Source organism: Trichomycterus rosablanca, chromosome 19, assembly GCF_030014385.1.
Source record: "Trichomycterus rosablanca isolate fTriRos1 chromosome 19, fTriRos1.hap1, whole genome shotgun sequence".
Lineage (NCBI taxonomy): Eukaryota > Metazoa > Chordata > Actinopteri > Siluriformes > Trichomycteridae > Trichomycterus > Trichomycterus rosablanca.
In genome coordinates, this window is record NC_086006.1 from 11306895 (window position 1) to 11329182 (window position 22288).

A 22288-nucleotide genomic window follows, 5' to 3' on the forward strand; every position below is an offset into this window, starting at 1 on the left:
AAATTTATTCTTCCCTCAAAATAACTCAATATACAGCCATTAATGTCTAAACCACCGGCAACAAAAGTGAGTACACCCCTTAGTGAAAGTTCCTGAAGTGTCAATATTTTGTGTGGCCACCATTATTTCCCAGAACTGCCTTAACTCTCCTGGGCATGGAGTTTACCAGAGCTTCACAGGTTGCCACTGGAATGCTTTTCCACTCCTCCATGACGACATCACGGAGCTGGCGGATATTCGAGACTTTGCGCTCCTCCACCTTCCGCTTGAGGATGCCCCAAAGATGTTCTATTGGGTTTAGGTCTGGAGACATGCTTGGCCAGTCCATCACCTTTACCCTCAGCCTCTTCAATAAAGCAGTGGTCGTCTTAGAGGTGTGTTTGGGGTCATTATCATGCTGGAACACTGCCCTGCGACCCAGTTTCCGGAGGGAGGGGATCATGCTCTGCTTCAGTATTTCACAGTACATATTGGAGTTCATGTGTCCCTCAATGAAATGTAACTCCCCAACACCTGCTGCACTCATGCAGCCCCAGACCATGGCATTCCCACCACCATGCTTGACTGTAGGCATGACACACTTATCTTTGTACTCCTCACCTGATTGCCGCCACACATGCTTGAGACCATCTGAACCAAACAAATTAATCATCAGACCATAGGACATGGTTCCAGTAATCCATGTCCTTTGTTGACATGTCTTCAGCAAACTGTTTGAGGGCTTTCTTGTGTAGAGACTTCAGAAGAGGCTTCCTTCTGGGGTGACAGCCATGCAGACCAATTTGATGTAGTGTGCGGCGTATGGTCTGAGCACTGACAGGCTGACCCCCCACCTTTTCAATCTCTGCAGCAATGCTGACAGCACTCCTGCGCCTATCTTTCAAAGACAGCAGTTGGATGTGACGCTGAGCACGTGCACTCAGCTTCTTTGGACGACCAACGCGAGGTCTGTTCTGAGTGGACCCTGCTCTTTTAAAACGCTGGATGATCTTGGCCACTGTGCTGCAGCTCAGTTTCAGGGTGTTGGCAATCTTCTTGTAGCCTTGGCCATCTTCATGTAGCGCAACAATTCGTCTTTTAAGATCCTCAGAGAGTTCTTTGCCATGAGGTGCCATGTTGGAACTTTCAGTGACCAGTATGAGAGAGTGTGAGAGCTGAACTACTAAATTGAACACACCTGCTCCCTATGCACACCTGAGACCTAGTAACACTAACAAATCACATGACATTTTGGAGGGAAAATGACAAGCAGTGCTCAATTCGAACATTTAGGGGTGTAGTCTCTTAGGGGTGTACTCACTTTTGTTGCCGGTGGTTTAGACATTAATGGCTGTATATTGAGTTATTTTGAGGGAAGAATAAATTTACACTGTTATATAAGCTGCACACAGACTACTTTTCATTGTGTCAAAGTGTCATTTTGTCAGTGTTGTCCCATGAAAAGATATACTTAAATATCTGCAGAAATGTGAGGGGTGTACTCACTTCTGTGATACACTGTATATATATATATATATATATACTGTATATATATGATCCGACATCATTCTGATCGTGTCATTTTCTGCTCTCTAATAACGCTCCAGCCATCTTAACCTGCAACGCATGCAATGGCAAAATGTTCCAGCCAGCTTCCGGCATAATGATGAACCGTCACTCCCTACTTAAAATGGTGGAATACCCTACGTAGTGCACTTCAAAATAACAGATAATGTGAATGGAACGCTCCTACAGAATTGGCGCTAATGATTGTAATAACCGCTTTCTGAACCAATCAGACCTTCTGATTTAAATTTTTAGTAAGAAATGCTGTTATTTGCATGTATTTAGTTTGCAGCATCACACAGATGATTGTTAATGAAACGCTTGATTGGCTTTCTAATGAGTTCGTGTTTTCCTTCACAACCGGGAAAAGTTTGGAGGTTTTTATTTATAAGCACATTTACAAAATAACGGTTTATATTCCTAATGGGACAAAACACGGTTATAAATTTAAACCTTTGTGAACAAGGTGAGGTAAGCAGTATTAAGGATTTTTTGCTGTAATTTGCAATGAAAACAAAACGTCAGTTTAAGCTTTTAACTGGTACCTAGGAAAGTAAAGGCACTAAGTAAATTGGCTAAATACAGTTGCTAATCTGTTGTTGTTTTTTATCTGAACTTACATATTTGTTTATTTCTACGGTACATTTCCAATATATGTTTTGTGTAGATTACATTGACTTCTGACCTCGGACTCTAGCCTAAAGACTCGTGACTCGACTCGGACTCTAGCCTAAAAGACACGTGACTCGACTCGGACTCTAGCCTAAAGACTCAAGACTCGACTCGGACTCTAGCCTAAAGACTCGTGACTCGACTCGGACTTGTATTTTGTGACTTGTGAACATCTCTGTTTTAAAGTGGTCAGATCGCTGTACAGTTCACACTACATAACTTGATCGTTTGTAATCTTTATCCTGTAATAGTTTTCACACTACTCGGTTGATTGGCGATAGGGGTCACACACTACACAAGCTAATAAAGGGTATAATGATACCATGTGTGAGGCAGATTTTTTCCTTCCAAAAATGGACATCAATAAGAAGCGAGCAAACTAAGTTGTTTGTGCAATGAAAAAGCAAGTTAGTTCGACACCGCACTCACTGCCAGTCGCAAACTGATCACAAAACAGATTTTGAGTTGCCGACAGGTCCAGATATTTAGTATGCTAGATATTTTCCTTGAGCGATCAACGAACCACTCTGATCGAGTCTTTGAAAAGTTCACACATAGCGATCCAGAGTCGATTTTTTTTTTTTTTTAATTATCTATTTTTTCCCACTTTTTCCCCCCAATTTTTATCCCCTAATCTAGTCGTGTCCAATTATCCTGAATGCGTCCTCTATACTGATTCGACCCTTCACCGCTGACTGAGGATGCCACTCAACTGACATACGCCCCCTCCGGTACGCAATCAGTACAGCCTGCATTTTTCACCCACATGAGCCGAGTTCATACACCGAGAGACACTGCGCACGGAGGGTCACACCCCCCTCAATGTTATTCCTCAGCCCTGTGCAGGCGCCGTCAGCCAACCAGCAGGGGCTTCAGTTGTACCAGTTATGAGGACCTATGCTCCGACTTCTACCCCTAACCCTGAACAACAGCCAAACGTTGTTCATGCTGCCGCCCAACCCAGTCGGAAAGGTAGAGCTGAGTTTCGATGCGATGTATCTGGAAACCCCAACTCTGGTGAGCTAGCGCACTTTACCACTGCACCACCTGAGCGGCTCCCAGAGTCGATTTTGAAACAAAAAGCAACTTATTAAACAAAAAGCAACTTACAATTTGGACTGAAAGCAGTGCAAGCTATTTTAGGGTTAAGGGTCTTGCTCAGGAGCCCAACAGTGGCAATTTGACACTTTTGTTTATTTATTATGATTTTAACGTCATGTTTTACACTCTTTAGTTACATTCATAACAGAAACAGTAGTTACTTATTACACAAGATTAGACAATTCTGTATCTCCACTTCACCTCACTTGCATGTCTTTGGACTGTGGGAGGAAACCAGATCTCCCCGAGGAAAGCCACGGAAACTACACAGAAAGGACCCGGACCGTAATTGAACCAGTAACCTTGTCCAATACTTTAATGGCTGAACTACCTGTATATACACATGTATATAACTGTATTCTGACTACACTGCATATGATCCTTCATTTCTTCATAAACTTATTGTCCATTTTATTTTACCATCACTTTATTTTGGTCAGGGTCATGGTGGGTCTGATTCATTGGGCGAAAGGCAAGAAACATCCCGGACAAGCCCAACATGGGGTACACACACACACACACTAAACAGGACACTTTTTAGTAGCTCCAGTTGGCCAGACTGCATGTCTTTGGATGTACAGGAAACCCTCACAGACACACAGAGAACATGCAAACTCCACACAGAAGAGACCCTGGCCAGGAAATAGAACCCAGGATTTCCAGCTGTGAGGCGAAAGCATATTTCTGCATCTGCTATAAAAATAAACAAAGGACACTGCAATAAAATACTGCAGCGCCAGTTGCTTTGGAAGTGTAGATTGAGCATTTTCAACCGGACCAGGCAATCTTGTTTAGGAGCTGGAAGCTTGGTAATTCAGTTACAGTCGAGCGTGCCGAGCGGTGGTAGTGCTGACGCTGCCTGAACTACCCCCACTCCTCCGCCGAAGCCCTCGAGCTGGGCCTGAGGAGGAAATTCATATAATGTAAATATTAAAGACAAACACCTCCTCATACTATCAGTCATGCATTTGCAACATTTGACATTTCCCTGACATTTCAGATCCCAGGACAAACCAAACAAAACGGTTGCCGCACGTCATGTTAAATGGTGGAAAAGAAACAGGCTCGTCAGTGTGAAATGATGATTAGTTTGACACACAACTTGACACACCTACATTTACATTTACATTTTCGGCATTTAGCAGATGCTTTTATCCAAAGCGACTTACATTACAGTTACAGTATACAGTCTGAGCAATTGAGGGTTAAGGGCCTTGCTCAAGGGCCCAACAGCAGCAACCTGCCAGTAGTGGGGCTTGAACCAGCGACCTTCTGGTTACTAGTCCAGTACCTTAACCACTAGGCTACGGCTGGCCCTATCCATCTATCTGTCCGTCTGTCCGTCCGTCCGTCCATCCATCCATCCATCCATCCATCTATCCGTCCGTCCATCTATATTTATTTAAAAATTAAGAGGGGTTCCCATATACAATACAACAATAGCATAATAATTATAATATTCTGATAATCCTAAATTAAGGATCAAGCTACCCATGTTTTGCTTGCTAAGATATCATCTAGCCCTGTGTCTTGCTAAAATGTGAACCTGTATCTTTAATGAGCTGTGGAATCAGCAAAAGATGATAGAAGATATTATGTTGATAAAGACCTAATAGGTGTCATTATAAATGTTGAAAATTCTGCACATCCCATTTGTTTGTGCTAAAGAATCTCATCCAGTCTTAAATAGATTAGACACCCTAATGTTTCAGAGCTTAAAATAGTTCAGGCCACATCAGCCCCACCAGTTCTGCTAATGTGGTGTGAAACTAAATCCTTATTAATTCAGCTAACAGTGTCTTGTTTTACCATTAAACCAATAATAGTATTAAGGACTGAAAGGCCACAAGTGAATGCTAATGGGAGTGAGTGAGGTGCACTTCAAATCTGCAGGACATGGTCATACAGCATGTTATACTATTGCATGTGCTAATATGAAAAGAAAAAGACTTAACATGCATGTCTGCATGTCTTTGGACTTGTGAGAGGGAACCAGAGCACCCACACTGACACAGAGAGAGAACATGTAAACTCCACACAGAAAGGATCCTTATTTGCCTATACAGTGGATTTGCATGTGAGGATCTCTGCATTCCTCCACTTTTGTACAGGTGCCTAGGACTACTAACCAGGGTCCTTACTTAGCATCAAAGACCCCACCCACTTTTTTTAGTCTGATCTTTTCCACCCAGCAGACTAGTGGCCAATTTTTTTGTCTGTTGCAGGCACTGCCAATTGTGCCTGCTAGGGATCCCAGTGCTGGTGTGCTAGCTGAATATCCTGCTTTAAAATACTTTATTAATCATTCTTTTATTATTCATGTATCATTGTTTTTAATTATGTGGGCCAACAGGACAGCAACCTCATTAAATAAATGTCTTTTTTAAAGGGAAAATGTTGGCTAGAGAGGTATAAATATAGCCAACCATAAAAAAGCTCAGCACTCAGCACTGTGTGGTCCAAAATTTCTTGCGAATTTGTATTATGGCTTCCTCACCGTAATGATGTAAGAGGGGTGGACACACACGCAGAGATGTTTTGACAACAGCTGATATAACCACAAGGGCAAGGGATTACTTTAACAAACCTTTGTCGAGCACTACAATACAGAGTTACATGCACAAATGCCACTTAAAACTTTACTGTGCAAAAAAGAAGCCTTATGTTAACCATGTCCGGAAGCGGCATCGACTTCTCTGGGCCTGGAGGCATCTAGGATGGACCATCACACAGTGGAAACGTGTATTGTGGACAGATGAATCAGCATTCCAGGGCTTTTTAGAAATAAGTGGACGCTGCGTGTGCCGGACCAAAGACAAAATGGACCATCCAGACTGTTACCAGCAACAAGTCCAAAAGCCAAAAATGCGACAATGACGACCCCGTACTGTTGCACATCTTAAAACGTGTTTGCAGGAAGAATGGGACAAAATAAAAGCTGAAACACTAAATCACTTGGTCTCCTCAGTGCTAAAACATCTTTTAAGTGTGGTGAAAAGGAACGGCAACATTACAAAGTGGTAAATGCTTTACTGTCCCAACTTTTTTTTTTAATGTGTTGCAGGCCTGAAATGCAGGAATGGATGTTTATTAATAAATAAAATGAAGTTGAGCAGATAAAACATGACATATCTCAGGTTCATCCTGTCTGCAATCAAATAAAAGTTAAATTTGTAAGAAATTTAAGAAACTTTTCCATGCTGTCCCAACTTTTTTTGATATGGGGTTGTATAAAGAAAGGTCTATCAACCTGGCAACCAAAATGTACAGCGCTGATCAGTTATTTGGAGCAACACTATCAAGTCTAGAAAAAAAAGCTGCTAATATAAAAACATATATGCTATATGCAAATCTAAGGTTACCACTGGTATGAAGACACGTCAGAATGATGATGTGTACACTATGATAGTAGGCCTTTATTTTATTTTAAATGCAATTGTGCTCTGTTATATCTGATCTTTCTAAATTTTTATCTATTTTTTATAACAATCATACTGGAATTAGGGCTGTGGTGCAATGGGGTTTATGCAGATGCTTGCACATTCTGAGAACATCTGCCCCGAAGCCACAGGGAAGATTTCTAGGTACAAAGGGCACGCCAAGGAGAAGGAGTGTGCCGCTTGGCAAAGCTAATAAAAACCAAGCTCAGTCCAAGTCTCCTGAAAGGCTCATTTAACCTCAGTTTTCCCTCTGGAGAACGGCAATTCGATTTGCAGGATCGGTAGTGTATCAGAGGAGGTCTTTAATGAAATTTGCAGGCGGGTATGTGGGGGGAGGGTTCGTGAAGGGGCCGGGTTGCAATAAAGAAATGGATAGCTGTTATTCTAGCACAAAACTTTAGACGGAAATAGTGGTCATTCAGCACACACACTCCTTCATTGGTGCTGCTGAAGGTAAGAACCAACAAACAAATGAAGACGAGTTCGTTCAGAATCAGCTACTTATCACAAATCGACTCGATTTTGTTAACTCATACATTCCCGGAGCGTCAATGCATTTACCCGCAGACGCTGAGCGTCTCTTTGCTTCTATGGGACTGCATGGGCGGTCATTGGATAAATGCCACGATTTTGTCCCGCCCCCGGACGCTGAGCGTCTCTGGGGTGAATGGGGCTGTGGGCGGTTCTGGACGCTGAGCTTCTGCAAGATGATTGGAGGATCAGTCGAAAGGCTGAATCCCGTTTTGATTGACAGCTGTCGCTGGGAGCTTCAGTACCATCGCGGATTTTGCGAGTGAAGTCGGAAGACAAACTGCAACCCATTTCATGCCATTTTCTTGAAAACTAACAAAGGGGAGAATTTATACATTTATATATAAATAAATTGACAAATTTTATGATGTAAGCCGACAATGAGCTTCCCCTCTTTGAAAGACCAGCAGCCGCCACTGGTCCACATTAAACACCCTGAAACACCAAGAGCTGAGAAAGATACCAGTCCCCTTATCCAACGAGTCACTGCATCGATACACCACTAATGCCTAGTTCACACCACACGATTTGTGCCCTGATTTTCGCTCTGCGACTTTTCGGCGCTAGATTTGCCGGCTCGGGAGCAACTCGGTGTTCGCTCGGCGATCGAAACTCAGCTCTCAATCGCTATGTGTGAACTTCCCAACAACTCGATCCAAGCGGCTCGCGAGTGCTCCAAAGCGAGATTTCTACCAGTCAGATATCTGAATCAGAGTTGCCCGACTGGCAATGAGTGCTATGTCGAACAGCCAATGAGAACGCAAGATACAGTGTGAGAGGAAACGCAGGGGAGGAGTTGTAAAAAGGTGGGACAGGGGCATAATATAGTTTATATCAGAATACATCGGCGCACACACAAGACCTTCCATCCATACCAATCCATGCTGTTCATGTAGCCAAATCCACTCAGATTCATTTATTTTTCTCTTTGATTTTACGCTGCACATCAGCACACAAACTTTGATCACTCGCTACTTGTTGATGTGCATTTTTGGACGTGGTATCATTAAACCCCTCGTCTTATCATTAAACTTCTCGTGTTTGTTTTTGTGACAGAATGTAGTTTGGGAGATCAGAGAAGCTCGCCTGCGATTCCAGTTAGTGATAGATCGTGTACTGAGAAACCCTCTATCGCCGATCAGTCGTGTAGTGTGAAAGCCACACCGACTTAAAAGACTCCCGATTACAAGAGATCCAGTTGTATAGAGTGAACTGTACAGCGATCTGATGACTTGGAAAGTCGTGTAGTGTGAACTTGGCATAACGTTATGTGCCCAAAGAATGAGGTCAGGGTCATGGGTGGCCAATGCTCATTGATGCACGTGGGGAGTGAAGGCTGGCCTGTGTGGTCCGATCCAACAGACGAGCTACCGTAGCTCAAATTGCTGAAGAAGTTAATGCTGGTTCTGATAGAAAGGTGTCAGAATACACAGTGCATCGCAGTTTGTTGCGTATGGGGCTGCACAGCCGCAGACCAGTCAGGGTGCCCATGCTGACCCCTGTTCACCGCTGAAAGCGCCAATGTGCACGTGAGTATCAGAACTGGACTACAGAGCAATAGAAGAAGGTGGCCTGGTCTGATGAATCGCATTTTCTTTTACGTCACGTGGATGGCCGGGGCCGTGTGCGTCGCTTACCTGGATGAAGGCAACCTGGCGGAGGCAGTGTGATGCTTTGGGCAATGTTCTGCTGGGAATCCTTGGGCCCTGTCATATAAACATTCCCTGTATTGTATTCCCTGATGGCTGTGGCCTCTTTCAGCAGGATAATGTGCCCTGCCACAAAGCAAAAATGATTCAGGAATGGTTTGAGAAGCACAATAACAAGTTTGAGGTGTTGACTCCAAATTCCCCAGATCTCAATCCAAATGAGCATCTGTGGGATGTGCTGGACAAACAAGTCCGATCCATTGAGGCCCCACCTCACAACTTACAGGAGTTTAAGGATCTGCTTCTGACATCTTGGTGCCAGATACCACCGCACACCTTCAGGGGTCTAGTGGAGTCCATGCCTTGATGGGTCAGAGCTGTTTTGGCAGCAAAAGGGGGACCAACACAATATTAAGAAGGTGTTCATGTTATGCCTGATCGGTGTATAATCTATATAGTGGCCAATGAGTATATGCACAGCAGATTCAAATATCAAATATTTAGACACCTTGACTAGTTTCAACCTGTGTGGTCAGGTACTCCTAGTTTATTTTAAATATCCTGTGATGTGTATAGATGTCAATAGATATGTCTAGATTTAGTTTATTTTAATTGTTTATCTGTTGCAATTTGAATTGATTAGACATAGTCTGAACTGGCACACATCTGCGTCTATAAAGGCCCATAATTTACATAAAATATCTTGTGCTGAGAAACGTTCTTACAATTCTTTCCTCAAGTTTGGCACAAAATGCCGAGCCACAACACCTTTGCTTGCAAAGACTAAGCCGTTTGTGGATCCTCCTTTTATACCCGGTCAGGACAGGCTCACCTCAGTCAGTTAGGTGATGCATGATGCTACCATCAACAATGACGAGTATGAGATGTGTAGTACATGTTTTTCACCAGATGGTAGTGCTTGCTTAATGTTTTGCTCATAGAGTTTTCCATCCGAATAGACCACAGATGTTGTCAGCAGGCTGTCATAGGCCGTGATTTACCCAACAGTGGCTTCTGTATAGCCATTCTGCCATAAAACCTTATATACTGAATGCATGCATCTCTATTTCTGCATAAATCATTTGACACTCTTTTAAAGTGACTGTTCGGTTCTTTCTTACCTTCCTGACATTTTATATTTTCAGCATTTAGCAGACGCTTTTATCCAAAGCGACTTACAGTACTGTGACAGTATATTGTCTGAGCAATTAAGGGTTTAGGGCCTTGCTCAAGGGCCCAACAGTGGCAATCTGGCAGTGGTAAGGCTTGAACCAGCAACCTTTTTGATGACTAGTTCAATACCTTAACCACTAGGCTACAACTGCCCTGACTTTAGCCCTTCTTGCTCGGACGCTCGATTTGGATAGATAGACGATGTGAAAGTTCAAGGTTGTGTCATGCTTCTGCCATTTCAAAAAGCCATGGTTCATTCTGGAAACACACCAAGTCTTAGATATTGTTTTATATCCTTGACCTTCCTCTAAGCAAAGCTATCGGCCAGCTAGCCATCTACACAGACATAAATGGCTGAGGAGAAGGGGTTACCATAGCCCTGCTTTGAGGCCAGTGTTTCCCAGTGGAGCTGGACTGGCTGTGACACCGACTAAGACAAAAGGGGTTAATGAAAATGAAATGAAATTATTCTGTGGCCTAATTTATGCCCTGACACAATTTGACCCACATCAGATCCACAGACAGCACTTTGAACTTCATGGCTTGGCTTTTGTCCTGACAATATAGTGTAAATTATGGGCCCTTATAGACCCATGTGTGTACATTTCCAAACTATGACCAATCAATTTAAATTGCAATAGGTTGACTCAAGTTGGATTCTAGACACATCGCAATAATAATGACTACAATTTGGTGTGTGACAGCAAAGGGTCAGAATATGTTCGTAAATAATTTGGCCAAATATACACTGATCTGCCATAACATTAAAACCACCTTCTTGTTTCTACACTCACTGTCTATTTTATCAGCTCCACTTACCATATAGGAGCACTTTGTAGTTCTACAATTACTGACTGTAGTCCATCTGTTTCTCTACATACCTTTTTTGTCCACTCCTACCTTGTAGATGTAAAGTCAGAGACGATCGCTCATCTATTGCTGCTGTTTGAGTTGGTCATCTTCTAGACCTTCATCAGTGGTCACAGGACGGTGCTCACGGGGCACTGTTGGCTGGATATTTTTGGTTGGTGGATTATTCTCAGTCCAGCAGTGACAGTGAGGTGTTTAAAAACTCAATCATCAATGCTGTGTCTGATCCACTCATACCAGCACAACACGCACTAACACACCACCACCATGTCAGTGTCACTGCAGTGCTGAGAATGATCCATGACCCAAATAATACCTGCTCTGTAGTGGTCCTGACCATTAAAGAACAACATGAAAGGGGGCATGCAGAGAAACAGATGGACTACAGTAATTGTAGAACTACAAAGTGCACCTAACTAGGACAGAAGAATTTGAATTCTCCTTATTTGGGCTGGCACGCTGCAGGAATCATTCAAATCATTGAACCGTGAGGAGTGCTGGGCTTCAAAGACATAGTTACATCCTGAAACCATGTAATCAGTATCTCAGAGCTGTTCACTTAACATAAAGCACTGGAGTGCGTAATGACATGTGAGCCAACCACCAACCCCCCCTCCCCACACCCAAAACATATCACCACCAACTCCCTAAATATTTTGCTCGCTCCTTCTCTCCTTCTCACTCTATTTTTTCTTGTTATTGGCTTGTTGAAGAGTGAAGAGTCTCAGCTGCAGCCATTCACCTCGAATGATCCACACTAAGCAAGTGGTAGAAAAGCAGATGTGAATGGTGCAAATTTCCTTTCTTCTGATGACTGTGTTGAGAACATGGTTATCCATACTCCAGGCTGACAGAAACAGGGGGTAAGTTAAGTAAGAGCCACTTAACACGAAGCTACATTTAGTTTGCACAGATAAACCACAGTGTTAAAGCAGCACGACTGATTAAATCAAGTCTTTCTTAGGCATGGAACATACTATACTACTAAGCTGCTTTCTGAAAGTTGCAGCAAGAGGTCACTATGAACTTGAGTGACATCCCATTTTTAATTCATAGGGTTTAATATGATGTCGGCCCACCCTTTGCAGCTATAACAGCTTCAACTCTTCTGGGAAGGCTTTCCGCCAGGTTTAGGAGTGTGTTTATGGGAATTTTTGACCATTCTTCCAAAAGCACATTTGTGAGGTCTGTAGCGATTGACTGCAGAAAGTTGGCGACCTCTGCGCACTATGCGCCTCAGCATCCGCTGACCTCGCTCTGTCATTTTACGTGGCCTACCACTTTGTGGCTGAGTTGCTGTCGTCCCCAATCGCTTCCACTTTGTTATAATAGCACTGACAGTTGACTATGGAATATTTAGTAGTGAGAAAATTTAACAACTGGACTTGTTGCACAGGTGGCATCCTATCACTGTATCACGCTGGAATTCACTGAGCTCCTGAGAGATGTTTGTAGAAGCAGTCTGCATGCCTAGGTGTTTGGTTCTATACACCTGTGGCCATGGAAGTGATTGGAACACCTGAATTCAATGATTTGGATGGGTGAGTAAGTACTTTTGGCAATATAGTGTATAAAGTAGCATTAGGTGTCACACAGGAACAGTATTCACATCTATGTTATCACAAATGCAAATTTGCACAAATTAAGATTATTTTAGGATACAAAGATTTACATAGATATGAATTTTAATGCAATATTAAAATTAATATGATTTTCCTAACTTTTTAAAATTAGATTTAATCTTAGGAATTTATACTTAATTAATTACTTTAAAATCAGATTTTGGTGATGTCTAAAGAATTTAATAAAAATATACATTTAAGCAAATATGATGGGATAAGGATAACATGACTTAGTTCTGTCTGAGGTTCAATTTTACCATACAAGGCATAACATTCCTCTTGGATTGGCAGTTACTGCAGCAGAAAAAAACATCCCCACGTCATCACTGACGCACCTTCGTGTTTGATCGTAAGGATTGTATTTTTCTGGTCTTGCCTTTTTTGCAGCAGACAAACCGCTGATCCACATAGTCAAACAGCTCTAGTATTAATTCATCACTGTATAGAACTGTGTCCCAGAACTCACAGTTCTATCTACATTTTTTCTGGCATATTCCAGTTGACCTTTTCTGAGGTTATTGGTCAATAGTAGTGTGCACTATGAGAAGTAAGAAATAATCTTCTTATGGTTGGCACTGACAAAATTGTCCCAGGCCTCCTGTCAGGTCATCCTGTAAGTCTTTTGCAGGAAACACTCAATGATTAAGAGTATTATTATAAAAATCTTCTTCTTCTCAGTATTATTATTATTATTTTCATTATTATCCGTATTATTATTATTTTCATTATTATTATTTTCATTATTATTATTATTATTATTATTATTATTATTATTATTATTATTACCATTTTTATTATTATTATTATTGTCATTGTTATTATTATTATTATTTTCATTATTATAATTATTATTTTCATTATTATTATTATTATTATCATTATTAATATTATTATTATTATTTTTTTTTTTATCATTATTATTATTTTCATTATTATTATTATTTTCATTATTATTATTTTCATTATTATTATTATTTTCATTATTATTATTATTATTATTATGTTTTATCATTATTATTATTTTCATTATTATTATTATTATTTTCATTATTATTATTATTTTCATTATTATTATTATTATTTTCATTATTAAGTAATTATATAAGTAGAATTAATAATTAAATATCACGAAGCAGGTAAATTAGCTAATAACCCTAGGTTTAGGTACACTGCTCAAAAAAATGAAGGGAACACTTAATCATCACAGTATAACACAAAGTCAGTTAAACTTCAGGGATCAATCTACCCAGTTAGGAAGCATAAACGATTGTGAATCAAGGTCACCCGCTTTCGTGCAAATGAAAGTGACAACAGGTGCACCGGAGAGGCAACAGCAAGACAACCCCCAAAAAGGGAATGGTTTTACAGGTGTTATTACAGCTCAGCACCGTGCAGCTCGATTGGCATTTGCCAGAGAACTCCAGAATTGACAGGTCCACCATTGGCGTCCTGTTCTCTTTACAGATGAGAGCAGGTTCACACTGAGAACATGTAACAGACGTAAAAGAGTCTGGAGACGCCGTGGTGAACGTTATGCTGCCTGCACCATCATCCAGCATGACCAGTTTGGTGGTGGGTCAGTGATGGTCTGGGGAGGCATATCCTTAGAGGGTTGTACAAACCTCCACATAATATCCAACGCTACCCTGAATGCTGTTTGGTACCGAGATGAAAACCTCAGAGTCAGACCTTATGCTGGTGCAGTGGGCCCTGGGTTCCTCCTGGTGCAGGACAATGCCCGGCCTCATGTGGCTGAGTGTGTAGGCAGTTCCTGGACGATGAAGGCATTGTTGCGATTGACTGGCCCTCATGTTCCCCAGACCTGAATCCAATTAAGAACCTTTGGGACTTTATGTATCAGCGTATCTGATGCCGCCAAGTCACTGATGCCCTGATCCAGGTCTGAGAGGACATCCCCCAGGACACCATGCGCCATCTTATCAGGAGCATGCCCAGACGTTGCTGGAAGCGCATACTGGCACGTGGGGGCCACACACTACCGAGTAACATGAGTCCAGCCCTCCATGGGTTGATGATTTTGGTTTCCATTGACTGTTGTTATGTCATTTTGTTCTTAACTAATTACACAGTTTATATCAGTAAAGATTTTCAACTTGAATCTTTCGTTCATTGAGGTCCAGTGTGTGAATGAAGTGTTTACTGGTGCAGTAGTATTTATTTGAATAAGTATTTGTCCCTAATAATGTGTTTGTTAAGTTAAATAAATGAAAAAAATGCACCTAGTCACATGTTCACTCTCATAGTCAATTAATCACAAGTCACTCAGGCTGAAAAATGTAATGTTTGTCAGTAATTGCTAATGGGAGTCATGCTTACTGTGTAATGAAGTAATAATGATAACGATAATGAGCTTTTTGCCGAATAGGGAGGTACAAGAGGGAGTTACATATACAGCATAGATTATAAAAGGTTGCAGGAAGTATGTGTGAAGAAATTAGAAAAAAAAATTGACTCTGAATTATCTTTTGGTTATCACTTGGGTAAACAGAAGCTAATCAGCAAACCGGTTTCCTCCTTGTGGTTCAATTTGGTGTATCTCTCAGCCCCATGGGACTACCTCTTACTGGCCCAGTAATGACAATAATTCATCAAAAACAGCTACTACTGATGCTTGTTCATTTGGAAAAACAAAACACACAGATGTATAAATGTAATAGCACCCCTGATCCTAGATTCCTGGGTGGGAAAGCAAAACCAACACTGGTAGGCATTTTCTTTTCTGTCCCTCTCTGGTCAACTTCATTTCATTTATTAATAAACATCCAGTCCTGCCTTTCAGGCCTGCAACACAGTCCAAAAAAGTTGGGACAGTAAAGCATTTACCACATTGTAATGTTGCCATTCCTTTTCACCACACTTAAAAGACGTTTTTGCACCGAGGAGGCAAAGTGATTTAATGTTTCAGCTTTTATTTTGTCCCATTCTTCCTGCAAACACATCTTAAGATGTGCAACAGTACGGGGTCGTCGTTGTCGCATTTTATGCTTCAAAATTCTCTATTGGGGACAGGTCAGGACTGCAGGCAGGCCAGTCCAGTACCCGTACCCTCTTCTTCCACAGCCATGCCTTTGTAATGTGTGCAGCATGTATTTGCATTGTCTTGTTGAAAAATGCATGGACGTCCCTGGAAAAGATGACGTCTTGAAGGCAGCACATGTTGCTCTAAGATCTCAATGTACTTTTCTGCATTAATGCTGCCATCACAGAAGTGTAAATGACCTTTGCCAAGAGCACTGACACGACCCCATACCATGACAGACCCTGGCTTTTGGACTTGTTGCTGATAACAGTCTGGATGGTGCTCTTCGACTTTGGTCCGGAGCACACGGCGTCCATTTGGAATGCTGATTCATCTGACCACAATACACGTTTCCATTGTGTGATGGTCCATCCTAGATGCCTCAGAGCTCAGAGAAGTCGATGCCACTTTTGGACATGGTTAACATAAGGCTTCTTTTTTTGCACAGTAAAGTTGTAAGTGGCATTTGTGCATGTAACTCTGTATTGTAGTTCTTGACAAAGGTTTGCCAAAGTAATCCCTCACCCATGTGGTTATATCAGCTATTGTTGAGTGGTGGTTCTTGATGCAGTGCCGTCTGAGGCTTAAGCTTGCGCCCTTGGCCTTTACGCACTAAAATTCCTCCCGATTCCTTGAACACCTCATTACTAGCCCTAAATTGTCCCCGTCCCAACTTTTATTGGAATGTGTTGCAGGTCTGAAATGCAGGAATGGAGGTATATTAACAAATGAAATGAAGTTGAGCAGACAAAACATGAAATATCTCAGGTTCAAACTGTCTGCAATAAAATAAAAGTCAAAGTAAGTGTAAGAAACACTGCATTTTTACTTTATTTGCATTTTCCATACTGTCCCGACTTTTTCTGATTAGGGGTTGTAGTTGTCATATATACATATACTCCTTTAAAGTACATTGGTCAGGGTGTAGAGTCAGCCATTGTAAAGCACCCTGAAGCAGACGAGGTTAAGGGCATTGCTCAAAGGTCCATCCATGACCCACAATCTTCCTACTGATAGACCAAAGCTCTACCCACTAGGCTACTGTTTACTTTAACACTGTCCCCTATTATGTATGTTTGACGAAAGACTCCAAAGTTTATTGCCTCTCGGCCATATACAGTGTACACAGAGAGATCAACAGACATCACAGCAGGACCTATCCAATACACACACACATAGCATGGTACCAAAGAGATGACATAGTGCAAAAATGCCAGGATGAACACTAAGACGCTACACTGAATGCATTCACCCATCTCTAAATCATGCCACTCTAAAGTGGAAACAATAATGCATACCATTACAGATTTATAGTGCTTCAAAGCATGTGAACAAATATCCCATCTGACCCCGTCTTTTCTCCTGTTAGACCACGTATGGGACTAATCTATAGGTGAAAATAAAAAAGGCAGCTGTAATGGTCCAAATCTGTGCCATTGTCGAGAATCAGTCAACATACAAAAGGGAGCACTCACAGCCACCTGGAACAATATGTATGAGAGAAAATGACTCTAATTGCAGCATATGCCGCCATCATGACAGACAAATTAGCTACTGTCTGCATGCTGAGCTAAGAAGACTCTGTTTTTAGTTGAGGCACTGCAGGAAAATGCTCTGGGTTTTCTATTTGAGTCTACTTCGTAAATTATTGAACCCATGTGAAGAAAAGCAAGAAAAAACATTTCAGAGAAGCAGAAAATGCCAGACGTGATGAAAGATTTTTTTTTTTTGATTAATTGTATAGGTTGTAGTCTTTCATGTCAGGAAAACAAGATATGTCTAAGTGCCATAGTGCCATGCTTTTAAACATAAACTCTCTCACAGTGCTTTCAGAAGACACATTTTGTGTATTCGGGCCATTTGTCCTCAACTCTGGAACTGAATATAAATAGTTCAAACTTTATAGTTTCGAGAACATCATGTTTAGGGTAGATGCAATAAAAATGACAAAAAGCCTTCCGCTGTTTCTACACACACTGTCCATTTTATCAGCTCCACTTACTTACCATATAGAAGCACTTTGTGGTTCTACAATTACTGACTGTAGTCCATCTGTTTCTCTGCATGCTTTGTTAGCCCCCTTTCATGCTGTTCTTCAATGATCAGGACTCTCCCAGGACCACTACACAGTAGGTATTATTTGGGTGGTGGATCATTCTCAGCACTGCAGTGACACTGACATGGTGCTGGTGTGTTAATGTGTGTGGTGCTAGTATGAGTAGATACGACACAGCAATGCTGCTGGAGTTTTTAAACACTTCACTGTCACTGCTGGACTGAGAATAGTCCACCAACCAAAAATATATCCAGCCAACAGCGCCCCGTGGGCAGCATCCTGTGACCACTGATGAAGGTCCACACCACCACCATGTCATTGTCACTGCAGTGCTCAGACTGATCCACCAACTAAATAATACCTTCAAAGGAGAAGGTGAAAGGGGTGTGCAGACTTTCCGGCTTAACCGTAGCTAAAGAATAATGAATAAACAAATATATGTTGAGAATCATAAAAAGTTAAGAACTCAAGAATAGACTTAATTAATGAGTCCTGCATATAAATCAGTGACCCTCTAAACCTCCAATTTATCGTGCTTTATGCAGACCCCTTCACTGTAGTAGAGGTCTCCGTGGCCTTAATTAAAGATCAGAGCTTGACTCTTTTTAATAGGGCAACAGTAATTATGGGATGTCAGGAGCAGTTAGTGAGTAATCAGTTTCCACCGATTGAACAGCAACATTAGCAAGTGAAGTGGCTGGGCAAAGATTGATGCAGTCCAAATCCTTTAGTTTAAGTACTCTTTTATAACGTATGCTAGCTCTGCATGATGTGCAAAAAGAGAAAGTCAAGATCACACTTGTTTTTGGTTTAATTATTTAATTTAAAATTTAAAATAGCCTCAGGTCTGAGTGGGGTGCATAAATAAATGCATTCCATTAATTATCGTACTATCACCGCAAACACATTTAGATGCTTAGCATGCAATCAGAAACGGAATTTTACACTCATTTATTATGTATTTGATTGATTAATGTGAGTCTCATCTCATTTACTGCCAAGCTTGCAGAAACAAAACTGGAATTGAAAGTGAAAATAGATGCTTGATATTAAGCAGAGATTGATCTAGAAAGCGACGCACTTAGCAAATTTATTCTGAGGAAATGAACTAATCTTGTAATCAGGAGTTGTAAATATTTTTTGGCATAAGCAAGATGCAGTTATTCAAGATGCAGTTATTCATACCAGCAGCACTGCTGGAGTTTTTCAATACTGTGTCCACTCACTATCCTACCTAGTTGGACCACCTTGTAGATGTAAAGTCAGAGATGATTGCTCATCTATTGCTGCTGTTTGAGTTGGTCATCTTCTAGACCTTTGTCAGTGGTCACAGGATGCTGCCTACGGGGCACTGTTGGCTGGATATTTTTTTAGGTTGGTGGACTATTCTCAGTCCAGCAGTGACCGTGAGGTGTTTAAAAACTCTATCAGTGCTGCTGTGACTCATACCACTTATACCAGCACAACACACTAACACACCACCACCATGTCATTGTAACTGCAAAGTTGAGAATCATCCACCACCTAAATAATACCAGCTCTGTAGTGGTCCTGACCATTGAAGAACAGCATGAAAGTGGGCTAACAAAGCATGCAGGGAAACAGATGGACTACAGTCAGTAATTGTAGAACAACAAAGTGCTTCTATATGGTAAGTGGAGCTGATAAAATGTAGAAACAAGGAGGTGGTTTTAATGTTATGGCTGATCACCAATAATAATAATAATAATAATAATAATATATAATAATGTTCTCAGAAAGTAGATATAACAGTAGTACAGTATATAATTAATCTCACAAAAATCTGAAAAAAGAGAAAAATCCCCCCAAAAATTAAACTGAAGTATGGAGAATAAATAGTCCTTAATAAAAATAAAATAAAAAAATAAATACATAAACAAATAAAATAAATTAAATAATTAAAAATAAATAAATTAACCAATAAAGTAGTTCATTAATTAATTAATATATTTATTTATAAGTAATACATTAATTAATTAACCAATTAAATAAATGAGCCACATGTGCCACAATTAATATTTGCCAACAGTGTTGATGGATTTTTTTTGTCTCTCATCATTATATTCCTATTACATTTACATTTTCAGCATTTAGCAGACACTTTTTATCCAAAGCGACTTACACGATGAGCAATTGAGGGTTAAGGGCCTTGCTCAGGGACCCAACAGTGGCAACTTGGTGGTGGCGGGGCTTGAACTGGCAACCTTCTGTTTACTAGTCCAGTATCTTAACCACTTAATCATTACTAATGTGCATGGGGAAAAAATAAACTTGGGTCCTTGTCCAAGCTCACTTTTCCCTAATTAAAATTGTGTGCTATGTTGTCTTTCCTGTGCTGTAACTGCTCTACCATCTTTTTTGTTTAAAGCACAATTAAAACTTTTTTGAATCAATCAATTTATATTGTTTACAATGGACATTATCTCAAACCAACTTTACAGATATCAGGACCAAAAAACACCTCATTATTTTTCTTCCCATAAGTCTTAGTTTTGTTGTTTTCTTTTACTCATTGTTGTTTTGCTCTTAATTTACAGCATCTTTGGGTTTGTGAAAGGTGATATATACATTGGAAATATTTGTATTATTTTCCAAGTTGAAGAATGACTAAAAGAACTGGATCTCTGTGTAACCTCATAGATAAACAAACACCCCAGTGAAACAGGAACTCATGGATTACTGCTTAAAATTTCCTAGACATGATAAACATGCTTCAGTTACATGTTACATTGTGTCTGAAAAATGAGTAGCGGTATCAGTAATTATAGCCTGGTGGTTTTGTAAAATAAATACCTTAGTAAATAATAACATATTAAATATTACATATTTTAGTGTTAAAGTTTCTGAATTTCTTAAAACAGTTTATATTAGTCTTTACCAAGCATGCCCACAATTGGAAGGAGATCTGTACAATTGTTCTGTGATGATAGCGGGTCATATAATATTATCCTCACATTGTCCTCGTCAGACCAGCGTGGCATTGTGGTAATTATCATTTGATTGACAGATGCTCTCCAGTACTGCCGCCAGAGATTAGCATGATAATATAACTGAGAAATTTATTAGCTAACCGCTAAATACAGAGGACCAAAAGATTACCTTAAATGTGTATCAAGGCTTTCAGTTGGAGTTAAATGATTATCTCTGGCAACAAAGATTAAGAGATCAATACAGTAGGACAATGATGACATTTAAGCATTTAAAGGCATTTAATCTGAAATTTAGTTTGAAAGGAAATACATGAATTACATTTGTTGTAGAATTTTCCCAAGTACAATTACAAATGCACATACTTCTTAATTAGTTAAGTTATGGACGCAGATTGCAAAGCCTTTGTTCCATAAAGCACACATACACTGATTTATTCAAAAATATAATTACTTACTGATCTATGTAGTTACTGTCTTACTTCTTACGTACTTACACTTGCACAGTGATAGAGCTTGTCTTTAACTCCCATTACAATCCTGGTCCTGTGTTTGAGTACACATGCAAACTCTATATTATTGACATATACTGTATTGAGAAACAAGTGATCAAGGTACAAAAACAGCCCGAAACAACCCTGACCTTTTGAGGCATGGATTCCACTTGACCCCTGAAGGTGTGCTGTGGTATCTGGCACCAAGATGTCAGCACCCTGCCCTGGGGCATCGCAGGGCAGACACACATACACACACTCATACACACACCCATTCACCGTCTCCAATTAACCTGACTGCATGTTTTTGGACTGTGGGAGGAAACCGGAGCTCCCCGAGGAAACCCACGCAGACACAAGGAGAACATGCAAACTCCACACAGAGAGGACCCGGACCGCCCTGCCTGGTAATCAAACACGGGACCTTCTTGCTGTGAGGCAACAGTGCTACCCACCATGCCGCCCTATTACTAGAAACTGAAAACCAGAATGAATTAAAACATGTTTATGAAGGTTTACTGTGGCTATTGTTTATCTATTTTCTGTGAATGGTGTGAATGCTTAAAGGCTGTTTTGATTAAAAGTACAGAACAAAGACAACAAAAGGAGCAAGGACAGAACATTGGGAACACAAAAAGAAATGCTTAGAAAATGACAAGAGCAATTTGAATTTGTTTAGACATTTTGCTTCCTTTACTAATGAAGAATGTACACTGTGCCATTTGCATTTCCCATACTGTCTTAACTTGTCCCAATTACATAAATTGATGTAAATCTACATCAAATCTCCTTAGAATTTAATGAAACCTTTGGCTTGTGACATATTTTTTTTAAATAGCACCATACAATAGACAAAATGTACAACCCCGAGTCTTTGAGGAGCAAAGTCAGGCAGAGAATTTCCAGTTTGTCAACAAATGCATGAGAAAATTACTAAATTATTTGCATATTTCTCCCTCTACAGTGCATAATATCATTAAACAATTCAAAGAATGGGGAGGAATTTCAGTGCGTAAAGGGCAAGGGTGCAAGCCAAAGCTGAAAACCTGTAATCTTCGATCCCTCAGAAAGCACTGCATCAAGAACAGACATTCATCAATAGCTGATATAACAACATGGGTGAGGGATTACTTTGGCAAACCTTTGT

General features: G+C 40.6%; 1 long non-coding RNA gene across 1 annotated transcript; it reads right to left on the reverse strand.

The window, feature by feature from the left end:
- Window positions 1-3396: 3396 nt before the first annotated feature.
- LOC134333807 (uncharacterized) lies at window positions 3397-21385 on the reverse strand. The gene is made up of 3 exons (XR_010015417.1): window positions 21291-21385; window positions 21106-21193; window positions 3397-4219 (listed from the first exon to the last, which is right to left on the reverse strand). It is a non-coding gene; the product is annotated as an uncharacterized LOC134333807 (long non-coding RNA).
- Between the last annotated feature and the right edge of the window lie 903 nt (window positions 21386-22288).